This window comes from Prionailurus viverrinus, chromosome F2 (genome assembly GCF_022837055.1).
Source record: "Prionailurus viverrinus isolate Anna chromosome F2, UM_Priviv_1.0, whole genome shotgun sequence".
Lineage (NCBI taxonomy): Eukaryota > Metazoa > Chordata > Mammalia > Carnivora > Felidae > Prionailurus > Prionailurus viverrinus.
Window position 1 is genome coordinate 81,991,480 of NC_062578.1, and position 18,274 is coordinate 82,009,753.

Sequence of the window (18,274 nt, forward strand, 5' to 3'; positions counted from 1 at the left end):
ACAAGGTGGAGGGACCCCGTCCCCGCCGTCAGGCGGATGCCAGGCCCATGGCCCACACACGCGCACGCTCACTTGCACACAGACACAGGCTCACAGGTGCCTCCGTGCCCCTCACGCTCCCCGCTCCCTGGCGTGCGCTCCCTGGTCTCCTTCCCCCTCCTTGGGGTGGCTGCATCCCGGGAGAGTCTCTGTCACACGGTCAATGGGACCCAGGCCCTTCCGTCCGTGGCCTGCCAGCCCCAGATTTTGCCTGGCATCATCTTTATGAAGCAGGGGGAAAAGTCTAGGGGTCCTTGAGGGCCCGACCCCATGGGCTGGCGCTCCATCGGCCGGAGTCAGTCACGTGTCACAGTTCAGGGAGGGGCGCTAGGAAGTGAGGCACCTTATGGGGGTGTTGCCTTTACGCAGTGGGGCACGTCAGTGTCACCATGGAGTGTGCACTGCGGGGACCCATCCAGCACACAGGATCACCCAGCGGAGGGCCTGCTGGGACAGGGCAGGCAGGGAGAAATGACCTCCAGGCTGATGGGGATGGGCTGGGAGGCTTGGGGCAAGAGTGGGGGTCGAGCTTCTGACCTAGGCCCAGCCCATATTCTCCCCCCAGGTGGATCTCAGACTTCTGGGCGATGAGGACCCACGGGACCCACCCCCGGCATGTCAACCGCATCAACCCCCAAGTGTCCATGGCCACCCTTTGGGAAACCTTGGTGTGGAGTCATGTATCTACTGCCCTCTGTGCTCAGAGTCAGGGCTCAGTCTGCCATCGGGAATGAGGATCAGTATGTCTGTGCACCCACCTGCCAGGCTGGGCTGCGTCCTGGGGTGCCCGGACCAGACCCCACCCCAGGGACGGCTGGAGACGGTGAGACCTCCTGGTGGGGCCAGGGGTCTGGGACACCGGGGCCTGGAGTGTGGGGTGTGGGGAGGACGCACGTGGAGGCCCAGGTCACGTCTGCGTCTCTGTGCTGAGTGTGCAGAGGCTGTGAATGTGCGGGAGAGTGCCATCTTAGCGGGGGCCGGGCGGGCACCGGGTGGGCGAGGGAGACCTTGGCCTGCCCCCAAGAGGAGCGAGGCGGCTGGTTCGCGGTCCGTGCCGCCGGGAGCCTGCTGTGTGCTGACTGTGCAGAAGCCACCTGCGGCTCCCTGATCCCGCTGGTCGTCTGTTCGGATGCTCACCGCACTGTTTATTAAACGCTTGGTCTCCACCACTGAAGGTGTCCCGGGGCTTGCTTGGTATCCTGCGTTCACCGGGGCTCGCCAGGCCCCGAGAGAGGGCCTGGAGGGGAAGCTGAGGCAGCTGTGTGCTCAGGCCCTCATGTGTACCCAGCCTCCGCTTTGGGGACCAGCGCCGTCTGGCGGGGGGGGCGAGGGATGGGCCTGGTGGGGTCAGGGCACCAGGCCCACAAGAGGGGCTTGATGAGAACAGGACAATGACTGCAGGTGATGCCTGACCCCAGGATGTGAGTGGGGTGTTAGAGGGTCAGGACTCAGTCTGTCATGATGGATGACTGATCAGTGTCTGTCTGGGATCCGGGCTCAGTCAGGGATCAGGGATCAGGATGTGCTCAGAGTCAGGGCTCAGTCTGTGATCAGGGATGTGGGCCAGGGCCAGGGCTCAGTCAGGCGGCTGTGAGGGCTGGAAACAGCGCTTGGGAAGCCTCCAGCGCCGTTCCTGGCCGGGGGCCATTCATTCCCTCTCCCGCCCCTTGTACCCGTCAATCTTGAAGACCCCCTTTGAAGAACAAGTCTTCGACTCTGGGCCCCACCCTGGTCAGAATGAGAGCTTCAGGGTCAGTCTGAGCCCCTGGCTGTGTGACCTTGGGCAGCTCCCATCACCTCTCTGAGCTTCCGTTTTTCCGGCTTTGGAATGGCCCCGTGAGGGCAGAAGGAGACAGCGCAGCTGCCGAGGAAATGCCAGGGGACTGTCTTCCCAGGCGGCACCATTTGCAGGGGCTTCAACGGCCCCACGGCTTCCCCAGGCGCCCCACAGCAGCCCCGCAGGGGCCACCACACCTCTCCCTGACCTGCATTTCCTCTGCCCAGCCCTCCCCCCCACCCCCGGGGTGTTAGGAAAACCCGCCAACTGCACTTGGTTCACACTGAGAGCTGTGAGAACCAGTGGTTGAAAATAGCCTGGAACTACCTGGCCTCCCTCCACCCCCACCCCAGGGAGGGCAGGGGCAGGCAGGGGTGCCCAAGGAGTGGGCAGGGCCACTCGGGTTACATAAGCCTGCCCGTGGCACCCCACCCCCACCCCTGCGCTTCTCCAGAGAGGGCCTGGGGACACGGGCACTCGCGAGCAGGGGCGTCCCGGCAGCCAGGCCCCTCGTCCGGGCCTGGACCAGCGAGAGGCGGTTGGCCCGGCAGGCTCTCCAGGAGCTGAGGGCTGTGTGCACAAAGTCCTTCAGAGCACTTGGTCCTGAGTGTCCTCCTCCCTCCTGTCTGTGGGGACTCGCTGTGTGGCCGTGGCCGGAGCCTTCCCCTCTCTCAGGCTTTCCTGTAGAACACAGGGAAATAATGCTGCCCGGCCCAGACAAGAGCAGATGTGGCCACAGACGTGAGCTCAGCAAAGTGGACTGGCCGCTCTCCTCGCTTCCCCAACCCTGCTCTGTCCCTTGCCCCCTCCCGGCCTGTGGGGCCAGGTCTCAGGGCACGTGTCTCACTTCTGAGCACCCACACCACGGTGCCCCGCAGGTCTGACACCGTCCGTGGAAGTGCCTAGCTGACGGGGCCATAGTCTCTCCAGGCCCGGCGTCCCCCCCGAGTGACCCCTCGGTCTGTGAGGTGAGACACTGCCCCAGGATCTCTGTGTCGGGCAGGCCTGGCCTTCTCCCGGGCCTCACACAGACACGGTGAGAGGGATCGGACGGAGGGCCGGGCACAGGCCACAGCACGAGGGCTGGAGACCAGCCGCGTGGAGAACTTCCAAGGGGCAGGCGCTCTCCCCTCCTGTCAGCCCTGCCCTGCCAGCCCTGCCAGCCCTGCCAGCCCTGGGCTCCAGCACGTAGCTGGGCCCACGGGGCCAGGGGCTGTGCTGAGGGTGTGTCCACGGTGGGTCCCCGAATCGCCTCTATGGTGCTGGAGTGGGGCGAGGCCGGGGGCCGTCATCCGCGACAGTCACGCCCGCTGACCCAGAGGGGCTGGAACAAGGGGGTCCTGGACTGAGTCAGTGCAGGGGAGGCAGGAGCCGAGCCACAGCGGGGCCCTGGCCCGGAAGTGGGGCACCAAAGAGCGGGAGAAGAGGGGGAACGGGGCTCGGACCTCCACTGGTATCCCGGGCTGTGCCAGGCCTCCTTAAGCAATTTGCTCATTTGAGCCTGACAAAGACCGTGCAGGTGGGTGCTGTTATCATCCCCAATTTACAGACAGACAGGCACAGAGGGGTAAGTAACTCGCCTGAGGTCACACAGCTAGAAAATGGAGCGGTTGGGACAGAACCCAGCAGTCTGGCGACAGCAACTACATCGGCTTGCGGAGGATGCACCATGTCCATCTTCCCAGGACCCACGGATGATTGCCTGTCAGCCCAGGTCTGGGCCGGCCCGGGATGTAGAGCCTTTCTGTAGTGGGAGGTCTGGCCACTGTCCTCCTCTGGGCCCAGGCAAGAGGAGGGTCCAGGGAGGGTCCCAGAGTAGTATCTGTCCCGTGCCTGGAACACAGGAAGGGGCCTTGCCTGCTGAGAGGGAGGGAGGGCTTCCAGGAGGAGGGGTCTCCTGAGCCTCATGCTTTGTGTTTTTTTAATGTTTATTTATTTGAGGGAGAGAGAGGGAGGGAGGGGCAGAGAGAAAGGGGTACAGAGAATAACAAAGCGGGGCTCCATGAAAGCCTGATGCGAGGCTCGAACTCACAAACCGTGAGATCATGACCCGAAGGCAAGTGGGATATTCAACCGACCGAGCCCCCGGGCACCTCCTGAGCCTCATTCTGGAGAACCTGGGCCTTCCCAGGGAGGTGGGAGCCCCTTTCTCCCCAGCTGCTCCTCTACTTGCCCCCCCCCCCCCAGTTTGGCAACCTGGAAGGACTGAGGGCCCAGCTGGGGGTGAGAAGGGGCGGGGGTGCCCGAGGGCACAGGGCAGGCCATTTCTGCAGAGCAGCAGCCCCACAGGCTGCGTCTGTCCCAACTGGGAGGCTAATTGGGCCTTGTTGCTTCCACAATTAATTATCGTGCCTGTGAATCAGCTAATTGCTCACCGAGCTCAGCCCCCACCCCTCACCCTCTGCCTCAGGCTCGCGAAGTTCACGAGTAGCTGGAGAGGGACCACGGGATGCCCTGGGAGGGAAATCCTGTGCCGTCCCCTCCTCCCCTGCCACCAAGTGACCTCACTCCACCTCTGTCCCAGCAGGCAGGGTGGAGAGACCATGGACCAGAGCCAGTGAGCTTGGGTCTAGACCACCCCCCCCCCCAAAAGGACCTCAAACAACCCCCTTCCTGAGCCCTTACTTCTCCCTCTGAGACCAGGATGGTCTCCGGTGAACGCGCTTGGAAATGGACAGGCCCCGAAGATGTGTTTCCTGTGGCTCCACGCTGGTTCCTCCCAGCCCTGCAACAATCCGTTCTCCATCCCTCAGGGATGCCGTACAGGGTAGGCTCAGCCTTGCTGCTCGACAGCCGGATGCGTAAACCTGACGAGGAAACGGGCCCAGAGAGTGACCAGGGTCAGGGCCCAGAGCGTGCCCAAGGTCAGGGGCCAGTGTGTGCCCAGGGCCAGGGCTCAGAATGTGACAGGGCCAGTGATCAATGAGTTCAGAGTCATTTAGGAGTCTCAGCTGAGTCAATGGCTGTGGTCAGGGACTGGTTTATGACCATGAAGAGGGCTTTTTAGGTGCCAAGTGTCATATCCCCCTCGGGCTGTATGAGGAGGTTGTGGAAGCCGGCTTCCAGCTGGATAAGGTAACGCCAGCCGAGGACCATGTATTCAACCTGCCCTGTGCACCCAGGGTTTCTTCCAGCTGTGGCCGGGCCCCCAGTGTCAGGTGCAAGTGGTGAGGGTCGAAGGCCTAGGAAGAGGTTGCTGGATGTAAACTGGTAACAAATTTCTGGTAACGTGGCCATCAGTTCAGAGCTCTAGAATCTGGGAGTGTCTGGGCTCTGAGAAAAGATCATTATGCACCAACAGAGAAACTGAGGCTGCCGCGGGTTGAATGTGACCCTCTTTATCTCAGGCCATTGAGCTGACAGCTGGGGGGTGGGTCGGGGGGACGATCCACAATGGGCAGAATTACCTCCATCTGATCTTCAGGCTCCGAGCTGACTGTTGTCCCTCCTCGGGGAGGAGCATGAGGGGGACAGGTCCTCTCTGCCTCCAGGTGGGCGAACTATCTGGATCCTGGATCGGGAACTGGAACAAGGGGTCAATTTTCTAAAAGGGGCAGGTCAGGGAAGGAGGCGAGGAGTCCCCGGGCGAGGAGGGGGGGTTGGCATGGCCCTGCGAATCCCCCGTCTACGGGGACACCACCTTGCCCTGGGAGCCGGGACCAGGCCCCGAAGCAGAGGAGAGGGGGACGGCTGCCCCTCCCCCCTCAGCAGGGAGAAGGGCTGGTGGGCACAGCGGCCGGCCGCTGAAATCCTGACTCAGAACCGCCAGCACCCTTGGCTCTGCCTCATGGCCTAATAGCAGAGGCCCCCTGGTGGCCGTGGGCTGCTAGTGCACGAGGACGCGGAGGCCAGGCCGCTGCAGGGAGAACTGGCCATGCGAAGGCTGGGCGGGCGCTGCTGGGGGGCCCCGGAGGTAGCCCCCCCACCCAGCACCACCTCCATGTCTTCCCCCAGTTCAAGGGTTTGGGGAGGAAGGCTCTTTCCCTCGGGAGGGAAGGCAAGACACAGACTGCCTGGAGGTTGTACCGGGAAGGGCCCTCCGCTGCCTGGTGGTCTTTGTCTCCGCAGCCCTCCCGACCGGCCCCTTGGAGAGGCCAGGGGAGGTTTAGGCCCCAGGCTGGCCTTGCAGGAGGGACTGGTTTGGACAGAGCTCCACCCCTGGAGGGCGCTCCATCTGGGCGCCCAAGCCATCTTGAATTGCCTTCCCCTTCCCCCTCCCCACCAAGGGCTGGCGCTTGTGATGGGGGTGCTGACGGTGACGGTGCTACAGTGGCACTGGCCGGGGGTCGTGGTGATGGTCACGAGGAGCACAGTACGGGGCTGGATGCCAACCTACAGGTCGAGAACAGCGAGGACTGTGAGTTAATGTTTGGTGGTGACGATGACGACACCCCGATTCAGTGTCCCGCTGAGTCTGCTGAGAAAAGCAGACAGCTGCACCAGAGAGTGGGCTTGGACGGCAGAAGCAGAAGTGGTAAAGCACTAAGACGGTAAGGTGTGTAAAGTGTTGAGTATTCAAGCAGAGTCAAAGAGGATCTTGCATTCAGAGTGGACCACAAGTTGCGTAAAAAGAGCAAGGAGCTGGGAGGCAGTAGCATCCCAGTAGAGAAGAATCTGGAAGTAATTTCCCTGAGGTCATTCCTCCAAGACTCTGGATTTCATTCTAGAGAGGCCCCCTGTCGGTAACTGGCTACAGGTCCCCGGAGAAGAGGGGTTATGGACACTTTAAGGCGGAAGATAAAGCAGCTAAGGGGGCCACTTCCCTCAGTTTATGGAAAACAGAATCCAAATATAGACCCAGGACGTCCCCACTGTCACCAGGTCAAAGGAGGATGGGCGTGGGGTGAGAATGGTGAGCGGTGAGTGAGGGCAGCCACGCTGGCTCTACGGTGGCCTGCTTCCAGACCCGCCGCCTCTGGCTCTTCTCCAAGGCCCCTCCCTCAGTGTTTCTTAGGAGTCCCCTGAGCACACACTGGACAGACCCAACCTGGACAGGACCAGTCGGCCCTCCCCCGCTCTGATGCTCTGGACGGGGTCCAGAGTCTGTGCTTTTGACTCCACCTTCTGCCCATAACTCCTTTCTCCTTCCATTCAACCGACCACCCACTCTCATCCGCCTCCCCATGCATCCTCCCCACCAACCCTCACAGGCCACCCACCTCTTCGGCCCTGCACGCACACCACGCCGCCGTGCTTCTGATTATGCGCCTATCTCTCAGTCCACACTCTCCTGCCTCTTTCCTCCATGCACCCGCCCTCCACCCTTCCGTTCCACATCCTGCCCGCCTCTCCAGGCTTCAGGTCCATCCATCCTTCCACACACCTCCTTCCTCTACACCCCCTTACCTCATCCTTCCTTCCATGTGCCTGTATTGTCTATGCACAAGCCCCTACAACCTCCCTCCACCTGTATGTCCTCTGTCCATCCCCCCATCCACTCATCCATCCAACCATTGAACCATCCATCCATCCATCATCCACCCACCCACACATCCATTCCCTTACCTTACACCCACCCATCCACCCTCTCACCCATCCATCCACCCACCTACCCAGTCATGCATTCATTCACTTACCCTACCCCCACCCATCCATCCACCCATCCATCCATCCATCCATCCACTTACCCGCCCAGCCATCACCCACCCATCATTCATCCATCCATCCATCCATCTATCCATCCATCCATCCATCCATCCACTTACCCGCCCAGCCATCCACCCACCCATCATTCATCCATCCATCCATCCATCCATCTATCCATCCATCCATCCATCCACTTACCCGCCCAGCCATCCACCCACCCATCATCCATCCATCCACCCATCCATCCATCCATCCATCCATCCACTTACCCACCCAGCCATCCACCCACCCATCATTCATCCATCCATCCACCCACCCATCATCCATCCATCCATCCATCCATCTACCCATCCATCCATCCATCCATCCACCCACCAACCAGGCGGTGACTAGCCACTCCTCGGCTCCTGGAAGAGACAGAGAGCAGAGACCCAACTCTTGGCGTTCCTTCTGCCTGGGGCAGGAGCTGGGCTTTCCTCGGTGTGCGCGCGTGTGTGCATTTTATCCGTACCCCCCCCCCTTATCTCTCTCCCCTCCCCCACACCCCGCCCCCCGCTCGCGCTCCCCTCTAATGTGTGATCTGGAAGCTCTATAAAGCCTGATGTAATCCGTAATGCAGTCTCTGGCTCCCGATTCGGGATCCAGTTTCAGAGAGCAAGAGATTGGGGAGCGCCGGCAGCCCGGTGGGGGGAAGCGGCTCGCCTCTCTCCTCCTCCTTCTCCCCGTCCTCGGCCTCCTCCTCCTCCTCCCCTCGCCGCCCCGCCCCCGGCTCGGCTCGGCTCGCCCCCCCCTCAGGAAGGGGAAAAAAGGCGAGAAGAGCGGGGCAGGCGAGAGGAGCGGAGCGGCGGCGGCCGGAGAGGGAGCGGCGGGCGCAGGCGGCGGCGGCGGCGGGCGCGGCGTTGGCGGCGGCCCCGGCGGAGCGAGCGCGGAGCCGGCGAGCCGGGAGCACAGGCGGCCGCGCCGCGTCCTGGCCGGGCCCGGGCCCGCGCGCCCCGCATCGCCTGCAGCCCGGGCATCCGGACCCCCCGGCGCCCGGGGGGCTCCAGCAGGCGGGGGGGAGGGGAGGGGGCCTGCGTGCGCCGGCGGGGGCACCCCGGGGTGCGTCCGGCTAGGCCTGGAGCGGGCCGGGGGCGGCGGCGGCAGGAGGAGCGCCCCCCCCCCCCCCCCACCTCGGGTCGGGCGCCCGGCTCGGCCGCCGGCGACGCGGGGCGCTCCTGGGGATTTGCAACTCGCCGGATCAAGTCTTCGCCGGCGGTGCCGCTGCTGCTGAGGAAGGTAAGGAAGACTCCGGCCGGCCGGGGACCGGGGGCCGGGGGCCGGGGGCGCGGCGAGGGTGGGAGGGGGTCGGGGGAGGGGCGGGCGCCCGGACTTCCTAACTTCGCCGTTTGGGGCTTCGCAGCTCCGAGGTTTGCGCTCGGAGCTCGGGACTTTGGACGCCCCCCCCCCCCCCCAGCCCCCTGCCTCCTCCAGCGGCAGCCAGGGAATCTGGCAGGTCTCAGCGTGCCCGCACCCGGCGGGCTGAGGAGGGGGCGACCCTGGACGTAGTAGAGGCTCCTTGGCTTTGCTCACCTCCCCCCCAGTCCACACACGCAGCCTGGCCAGCCTGGCAGGCTGGGCTGGGGAAGGCATCCCTCCCCGTCACATGCACAGACCCGGGGCAGGCTGGAGAAGGCGTTCCCGTTGTGTCCCCGACACAGACAGATGCTGCCAGGGGTCTTGGGGACCCAGATGTGACCCCTAAGGCCACACATAGACCCAGGGAGGTTGAGGAGAGACACCCCCGTGTGTCCCTCCTTCCCTTCACCACCCTCAGAGCCCCCTACAGACAGTGTAGGGGCCCGAGGTGTCCTCCCCCCACGCAGAGCCCCCGGGCGGCCGTGAGAAGCCTCCAGGCTCCCCCTCAGCCCTCACCCTTAGACCGGTACTGGCTTTGGAGACCCCCGGAGGCTCTCTCCCCCCACCCCAAAGCGGGGGAGGACTACCCTAGTGCCCCCCACCACCCCACCACCTCCCTCCCCCCAACACAAACGACCTGGCGCTTTCCGTTCCCGTCTTCTTTTCCACTCGCTCGGACAGGCCGCGCGGATAAGCCGCTTCGAACTTTGGGTCTGCCCTGCGCCCTCTCCCTGCCAGGCAGCGAGGCGAGGCGCCCGGCACTCCTCGGCAGGTCCCCATCCCCAGCGAACAGAGGCCGCCGGCCCTCCGCCGTGGCTGCTCTCTCTGGGAGCCGCGCGTAGCTGCCTCGAGGAATGAGCGTTGCCCCCTCCTGGGGAGGTTGGGGGCGCCGGGCCCAGCCAGACACCCTCTCCTGGGTCCCTGTGGCCCCCCGGGCCGGGCAACGCGCGCCTCGGGCCTGCCTCGGAGGGGGGCGGCGAAGATGAGAATCGCCGGGAGCCAGGCGGCGGGGAGGACGAGTGCGAGGCTGCGGCTCTGAGCCCGGGTCCCTCCGCCGAGCCCCAGCGGCTCCTGCTGGGTCACTTCCCAGGCAGCTCAGAGAGAGAGCCCAGCCTGGCAGCCAGGCCCCAGCCCGCTGGGCACCTTACCCTTCCCACTTTTATTTTGGGCTTCCAAGTTTCTTGGAGCGCGAGGACCCAGGCTGGGACCTGACGTGCCCTAACCCACCCCACCCCTAGCACCCTTCCCCGCGGCGCACTCCCCATCACGCCCGGTTCCCCCGGGTCCGGGGCAGGGGTTCCTTAGCTGCAACTCGGGGGGGAGTTGAAAGGCGTGAAGGCGCGTGGGAGGGCAGGGGGCACGCACCCCCGCCCCAGAAGAGCCTCTTGGCGGACGTGTTGGGGAGGTGGCCCGGAGGTCTGCTCTCCCACCCCACCCTGGGGACCCAAGGAGACCGTTGGTGCCCTCCCCCACAGACACAAACACACACCCCCTCTGAGCAGCGGCCGCGCGGGCGGTGGAGTGGGGGGTGGGGGGGGAACCGGAGCCTGGGGTCCCTTGTCGCATCCGGGAGGTGATATATGGTTTTTGGGGTCTGGAGCAGCGGCCATGGCGTCTCCTAGAACCCTGAAGACTTCCATTCCCCGGCGAACCCCGCAGCCGAGGAGGCGGCGAAGGAGGTCGAGGGAGGGAGCCGCTCCCTCCCCGACCGCGGGCGATGGAGAAACTCTGCGCCCGGACGCCGGGTGCCGCCGGGTCCGGCTTTGAGTACCCGAGCAAGGTCACGCCGCCGAAGGAGGGGGCGGGGGCTCTCGGGCGCGCCCCCGCCCGCGCAGAGTCGCAGCTCAGGGAGGGGACGTGGGCCGCCCGCCGAGTCACCCGAGCACCCGCCACCCGCGCCCGGTCCCTGGAGGCGGACGTTGCGCGCATTCGGGGATCCCGGAGCGCCCCGCGCCGAGCCCGCCGCCTTCCTCCCCGGCTCGCTCGCTGCTCCTCCGCGCTGCTTTCAGACTTGTTGCGCGTGCATCTGGGGGGCGGGGGACGGCCCGCGAGCCGCGGAGCCCGGGCGGCCGGGGGGCCGAGCCCGAGGCCGGCGGGAATGCGCCCCGGCGGCGCGCGGCTCCGCGGGCGGGCACGGCGCTGGGGGCTCGAGCGGGGCGTTCTCTGCCTCGCATCCCGGAGAAGGGCGCTTGTCCCCGCCGCGCTCCCGCGCGGGGGCGGACACCGGGCGGTTGGCTGCCCTCGGCCTCACGCCGCACTCCGCCGACCCCGGGCGGGGAGCGGACACTAAGTTGCCGAGCCCTCCAGGTCCCTTCCCCTGTCCGCGGGCCCCGGCCCGCCGCGGGCCTCGGCGGCCGCGTCCGTGCAATGGGAGCACGGATTGTGCTCTCGGAGCCCTTCCAGCCGAGGCCCCTGGTGCTCGTCCCGCGATCCAACGCGCTGGGCCCGCAGCGTGCTGGGCCTGCGGCGTCCGGGCCGGCCGGGTCCCGAGGCAGCGGGGCGCCTGCGGACACTCGGCTGCGAGGCCTCGCCGGCAGGCGGCCCCGGCAGGCCCCGGCCGCGCGCGGGCCGACTCGCGCGGCGCCTTCGTCCCCTGGCCGGCCCCGCCTCCCGGAGCGGGTCCGGGGACCCGAGCCCGCCCCCTGGGGACAAACTCGCGGCCGGGGCCCGGGCGGCCGGCGCGGGGCTGCGGTGGCGGTGGCAGAGGGCGGCGCGCTGCCCCGGACGGCCGGGAGAGGGCGCCCGCGCCCGCCCGCCGGCCTGCCCGCCCCTTCCGTCTCCTCCGCGCCCGCCCGCGCCCGCCCCATCCTGGGCAGCCCCCGGCCGCCCCGCCCTCCCGCCGGGCGCCCCGCCGCCCGCCCGCCCGCCGGGGCCGCTCGCTGGCGTCTCGGGCCGGCCCCGTCACCTGGCTCTTCCCGGCTCGCCCGGCCCCCGTGCCCCGGCGCACGGTGCGCGGCCACGGGCGAGCGTGTTTGTGTCCATGTGCGCCGTGCACGCTGCCCGCATGTGTGTGCAGGCATGCAAACTGTCACATCTGTGTGCGTGGCGCGGTGCGGGTCTGCCGTGAATGTGAGCCCGGATGGCTGTGTTGAAGTGAGCCGCGTTTTACCCTTGGGCGGGCCCCGGGTCGGCTCCGTGCGCAAGAGCTGGGCCGGAGACTAAAGCTCTGTCGTGAAGACCCCGCACCTGGAGGGGGTCGGTAACCCCATTTGTGCCGGCGAACCCACACTCTCCCATTGTCCTCTGGAACCCTCCCACCTCCGGCCTCCCTGGCTGCAGCTGCGCCATAGGGCAGAGCCGTGGTTGCTGGGTAAACACGCATGGCCCGGGGGCCCTCGTGCACACATAACACTAAACGTGTGGGTGCCCACGTGTGTACCCTTGCACTGGGGGTGCAGTGAGGGCCGTGAGGAGGGCACGGTCCCCCCCCTCCGCAGGATGAGGGCTGACGGGAATCTGGGAGTGAAAAGGCTCTGACAAGCTCTGTGAATCAGCTCTAGACGGTGGAGGATAAGGAGAAGCCTGCAGGCGTCCAGATGTGGGGCTCCCACGGAGGCTGCTGCAAGGAAGCGGCGGGCTAATGGGGACCCACAGAAGGGGTGGGTGGGTGGTGGTGAAGGGGAGGGAACAGCCACGCAAAGGCCCCGTGGCAGGCGACAGGACAGCTGCGAGGAACGGACGGGACTTGGAAAGGAGGGTGAATGGCAGGACGGGGGCTGCAGGGGGAGGCGGGCCAGACCTGAGCCCTGGAGGCCTTGGGCCGTGTCCCGGGAGCTGGGGGAGTACCGAGGGGATCTTAAATAGGGGTGGTGACTTGGCCCGACCAACGGCGGGGGGCCCCTGCGGGCAGCGGGGTTACAGGAGGCAGAACACGCCTAGTCACGCCAGGTGCCCACACCTGCACTGCAGACCGCAGCCATCGTGACAAAATGCCCACCTCCCTGACCCACCCGAGACCCCCCACGTCATCGTCACGGTGCACGGATCCCATAAAGAAAAGCGCACAGGATGCCCTGGACTCTGGGCCCCACTGTGTTGCTCGACTGTGGGGAAAAGGTTTCAGTGGCACAGTCGCCGGGGATGGAGCCTGAGTCCCTCCCCGCGGGGGACAGGTCTTGGCAAGGAGCCCCTACGACCCGCAGAGGGAGCTGAATGCAGACCCCTGGGCTCGGGTCTTCTGACACCAGGTGCTAAGGAGCCTCCCTGCCTCGGTGTTCTCAGCTGGGGGGGGCGGGGGGACGCAGTCCTGCTCGCAGGGTGAGGCAAAGACGAGCTCAGGGACAAGGTGTGCTACGGGGGCACATCTGTCCCGCTCTGCCCCCACCTCCCGTGTCCCCCTTCTCCGTAGGGACCCTTGCCTCGTAATTAAAGAAGCACCAAGGGCTAGGGAGCAAATAGGAGTCTCCGTCTTGCCCCCAAACGCAGGTCCTCTGCCCCGAGTGACCCCGTTAGTGACTCCCTGTTGTCTTTCCAGAATGCTCTGTGCTTCGGCAGGACAACTGCCTATGTCTTGCATGGGCAAGTGGAAGTGTTCAGTGTACATCATGGGCACCCGGCTCACCCGCCATGCCCCGGCACCCCGCCCCCTACGCCCCCACACCCCCACTCCCGGTTATCACCTCTGGCACCTCCATTATCTCTGTGCTCGTCCTGCCACCTGTCTTCCAGCCCGTCGATCTCTGTGGCCCCAGCAACCACTAGAAGCCAGGAGAGGCTCCAAGGCAGGCACTGGAGTTGAGCCCCAGCCCAGACAGTTTTGGGGGGCTGGCTGCCGATTTTGGGGTGCTGCCTCAGGGCTGAAGGTCTTTGAGGCGGAGACGCCGAGGGCTGGTGGGCAGGGCCACCCAGGGATGGCCTGGTCTCATCACTGACCTCCACCCAGATGGGGGGGGTGTGGAGAGAGCACCAGGCCCCACCCTCTGAAGCCTGTGCCTCCGTCCACCCCCACCCCCACCCCCCTTTAAGGCTTGAGCCTGCAAGGGAGTTGATGGCCCCAACCTCCCTCCCGCGTGGCAAGGTGACTTTGGAGCAGCCGCTTCTCTGAGACTTGGTGACTCAGGGCTGGGAGCCTCCCCGCCCTGTGCCCCAGAGAGCCTAGAACTGCAGAAGGCAGGGCAGCCTCGGGGCTGTCGAGGGCAGGACCTGGTACGGACCTGATCCAGCTGGGGGGTGACATCTGGTGCCCTGGGAAAGGCATGTGACCATGGCTGCAAGACCTGAATGGAAAGGAGAGGGAATCGGCAGGCGGGAGAGCGCGTCTTCTGCCACCCCTGCCCCTGCTCCCAGCTGGACCCGCCCCTGGTCCCCACCTCACACGTGGCGCCTCCAGAAGCCCTTTGTGGACAGCAGCACGTCCACTCGCACACCCACGCCTGCACACGCACACACACCTGCACGCGGTCCACTCACGCCACACGCACACGCTCCCTCACCCGCACAAAGCCCCCCCCCACTTGTCCTCGGACATGCACTCCCTCCTACACCGTGTGCACATGTAGGTACACTCCCGCCCTGCACCCACACCCGCTCCTCAGCACCCGGCCTGTCCATCCGTGGGCCCCACCGTCCTGCTCGGGGCCGGGGGTGGGGGGGCACTGCGTCTGCTTGCTCCCGCCTCCCTCCAGAGCTGGGGGACCGTGGGCAGAGGTGGTGACCTTGAGCCCCGGCCCCACCCTCGCTGGCCGTCCTTCTCCTCAGCTGCCCCCCACAGAGGGGAGAGGTCACCCCGTGGGTGTCGGGCGAGGCCCCGGGTGCAGCCTCCAGCTGGGGGAGCCTTTGCTCCTCTGAGCAGTGGGACGGGACGGTCAGCCTTGCCGCCCCAGCTGTGCTGTTGGAGCAGGTACAGGGGACTTTGGGAGCCGGAGGACCTCGATTCCACGAAGCAGGTGCAGGCTAAGTGCCGGTCGCTGCTCGCCCCCCGCACCCCCCCTTGCAAGCGGTCAGGAACTCTGCTGACGCCACCCAGTCGGGCCGCCCGCGATGCCCTGGAGCCTCAGCACAGAGCAGCCCCAGGGCCTAGGTATGCCCCCGGGCCCCTTCCTGACCCCCTCTTCCGACCTTCCTGCTGTCCCCTTGCCCTCTCCCATGCGACCTTGGGCAGGTGACCTCGGACGAGCCCCTCCCTCTGGAGACCCGGGGAGCACAGATCCCGGTGTGGGGTGTGGATCGGAGCATCACTCACAGGCCTGCAGCGGGGGGGCCAGGGCAGCCTCGGGGCTCAGCGGCTCCCCCCGGGGTGCCAAGCCGGCGGACCCTGAGAGGACAGCACAGTCAGCCACCCCCTCCTCGTGAGAGTCCCCCACCCCCACCCTGGGACCTATGCCGTCGCTTAGGACTGTCTCCGGGAGAGGCTGGCTGTGTGCACGCACATGCTACTGCACGCTTACGCCTGCGTGCCTGGGTGCGTGCGCGCTTGGGGTGCAGGACACGCCCACTCTGGGGAGGGCCCGGCAGGCGCAAGTGAGGCCCTCGAGGGCAGGCCGCTTCGGTGTCCTGGAGGACGAGTGCTCCCCAGGCCGGGGCGGGCCAGGAACGGGGGCGGAGCTCCTGGCGCCCGGCGCGGCTTCGAGGCCTGCATGGGGTTTAGGGTGATGGGATTCTGGGCAAGAGGAGGCGTGACAAGGCCGGTCAGGGAGCTGGCCCCCAGCTCCAGGCCCCAGCTCCTGAGCTACCCTTGGTGCGGGGAGTCCGTCAGCCTCCCTTGTGAAATACGGGTGAAGACCGCCTCGCCCTCGTGGGGCTGCTGGGCGGGGGGCTGCGGCCGAGCCACACAGGGTTCCCCCCTCCCAGCCCCCAGCAGCGGCCCTTCGGGTGGCGGGGGGCCTTTCTCTCTTCTCTTGGGCAGACTCCCTGCCATGGCACCTGTGCCCAGGCAGGGGCGCAAGGGAAGGGGGCTTCCCGAGGGGCCGGGCCGGCAGGCGTGGTGATGCGGTGGGCCTCTCGGGGCCCGCCCCCCCCCCCCCCCCCCCGCAGCCCTGTGGTGGCACCTCCCTGCTCTGCCCCTACCTCTCTACTGAGTGCGGTGTGACCTGGGGGCTCCTCGGGGCAGGCGTGGGACTCCCCGCAGGTGAGCAGAGGGGTTCAGGGGAGCCGGTCCACACAGGCTGGGAGCACGAACACACGGTGACTGTGGGGTGGGGAGCCACATTCTCACGCCCCACCTGCGTCTGTGCTCACGGACAGAGGCCCCTCGTCCTGGGTTGTCCTGGATCTACGCCCGCCCCCCCACTCCCAGAGCCCACACGGCCACCTGGGGCCCAGGCTGCCACTGCCCGGGAGGGATCCATAGGGGCCCCTGGGCTCCCTGGGCAGGGAGGGCAGGCTGCGTGGGCAGGGGCGGTCGCGCGTCCCCGGACGGCCTCATCTGCTTGCTCTCCCGGCCCCTGCCCGCCAGCCAGCCCCTGGGCTGTCCTCGGTGCTGAGGGCGCCCACCCCACCCCTCCCCCAGCGCAGCCTTTTCCCAGGACACACAGGCAGGCACTGTTCAGGGGGCCGGGCAGGACAACAGAGTGCCTTTTGTGGCTGGCATCTGGGGATGCCATTGGCGGCCTGGGGTGGGTGGGGAGGGGATGTGGAGGCAGGGCCCGGGGTGGGTCTGCGTGTGTGCACCGGGCCTTGCGGGGGAGGGCGCTGAGCCTGGGGAGGAGGGTCGGACAGACTGGAGTGGGGCTGGAGAATCACAGCGCCTGAGGGAGCGGGGAAACCAAGGCACCCAGGGCTTCTGATGTCGGGGCGGGGGCACCGCTGGCCTGCACGTGCAGGGAGACATCTGGGACGGTGTGGCAGGTGGGCGCAGGATCCTCGGCTGACGGTGACCCTGTGAGCCTCACAGGGGGGCTTGGTTCTGCTCCTACCTCACGACAGGGCCGTGACATCCAACAAGGGATTCCCGTGGAGCTTAGGCCAGTCCCAGCCTGTGGTCGGGACTCAGGAACTGGCGGTGACTCTTAGGGGTCCTCCTCGGCTGACCCCCAGCTTCCCGTCCCCGCCCGGCTCGCTCTCAGTCCCTCACCCGCACGGTCGCCCACCTCCCGTCCCAGCAGCCTCCACCCTGCGACCCTGCTCAGACACCCACAGGGCTCCCTGGCCCCATCCCGAGGCCAGCCCCGGGCCTCTGGGAGGCCTTGCGACGACGGGCTGGGGCTGAGGCGGGCCTCAGGGTGGGGGCTGGACACCGGGAGGGACTTTCTGGCAGCAAGGGCAGTTTGGTTAGTTTTCCCCACGCAGGAACCAGAGGGGCTTGGGCGTGAGTCGTCGCTGTCCCTGGGAGCCCGAGGGGGGCAGTGGGCAACAAAAGCCTCAGTGACCCAGGCCGGGATCGGAGGACAGGTGGCCTGTGTCTGGGGAGGAGACAGTGGGAGAGACTGTGAGCGTTCACGGAAAGGAGTGACCTGTGGCCACACGAGAGCCCATCGCTGGGGACGGCCAGAGACCCCCAGTGCCTCGCTTTCGGCCAGCGGAGGCCCGGGTGCCAGGTGAGGCTGGGGTGGGGGCCTGAGCCAGCCCGGGGACACACAGCGGAGGTGCTGCCAGAGACACCGGCCATCCACCCCGCCCGGCCCTCACGTCCCAGTGAGCACACACTGAGCCCGGCTCTCTTCTTGCCGTGTGTCCTTGTGCAAGCATGCTACACGTGTGCGTGCATGCAGACACGTGCACACATCCAGAGGCACGCGTGCACACGGTCACGCGTGTGCTCACGAATACGGGGAAACATCTGCGCCCAGGTGCACGTGTAGCCATGCATATTCACACACGCACACGTGTGTGCACGCATCTGCCCCTCATCCCAGTGAGGGCCCCCACCGCCCATCGCTCACTTGCCCAACCTGGAAGCCTGGTCGTCTCTGAGACCCTGGCTTCCCCCCCGCCCCCACCGCCCCACACCTGCCCAGATCCCACACAGGCCACATCCTCGGCTCTCCCTGCCTGCACCCGCCCGCAGCAGTCAGAGGGACCCCGGAATGAAGTCAGATCAGGCCCTGCCCCCACTCGTCCCAGGACCCCTCCCAGACGCTGTCCCCTCCCTCCAGGACCCCACCCCGAGTGCCAGGTCCCCCCCCCCCCCGCCCCCCGCCGTATGCCCCCACCCTGTCTCAGCACCAACTGCCCCGGCCTGGGAGGGACTTGACCTGTCCTCCACCGTGGCTATGTGACCTGGGGCCTGACACCAGCGTGCCCCAAGCCTGCCCGGCGCTCTGCCTGCCTGGGCCTGCCTTGGTGCAAGGAGCCTCAGAGGGGAGGGGCCTCTGAGCCATTTTTCCGAGGCCTCGTTGGGGGTCAGGTATGTAGTTAATGAGGATAAAGGAGGCTCATCTGGCCAGAAAGGCCTTGTGAGCCGCTTGGGGATGGGGCGTGGAGAGGCAGGGGGACAGCGCGCACTGGCAGGTGCAGGGGCCATCCACAGTGGCAGCCCGGGCCTCCTGCCCAGCTCTGCCCTGCGACCCAGCCGGGAGAAGCGAGGCCGGGCTGGTGTCC

At 66.7% G+C, this 18,274-nt stretch overlaps 1 protein-coding gene across 8 annotated transcripts in view; it reads left to right on the forward strand.

The window, feature by feature from the left end:
• The first annotated feature begins 8,536 nt into the window (after positions 1–8,536).
• Positions 8,537–18,274, forward strand: part of ADGRB1 (adhesion G protein-coupled receptor B1) — an 81,052-nt gene continuing 71,314 nt past the window's right edge. For all 8 annotated transcript variants that reach the window (XM_047842756.1, XM_047842757.1, XM_047842762.1 and 5 more), the window contains exon 1: positions 8,537–8,677. The gene's annotated coding sequence lies outside the window, so the exon portion shown is untranslated. The remainder of the gene's footprint in view (positions 8,678–18,274) is intronic.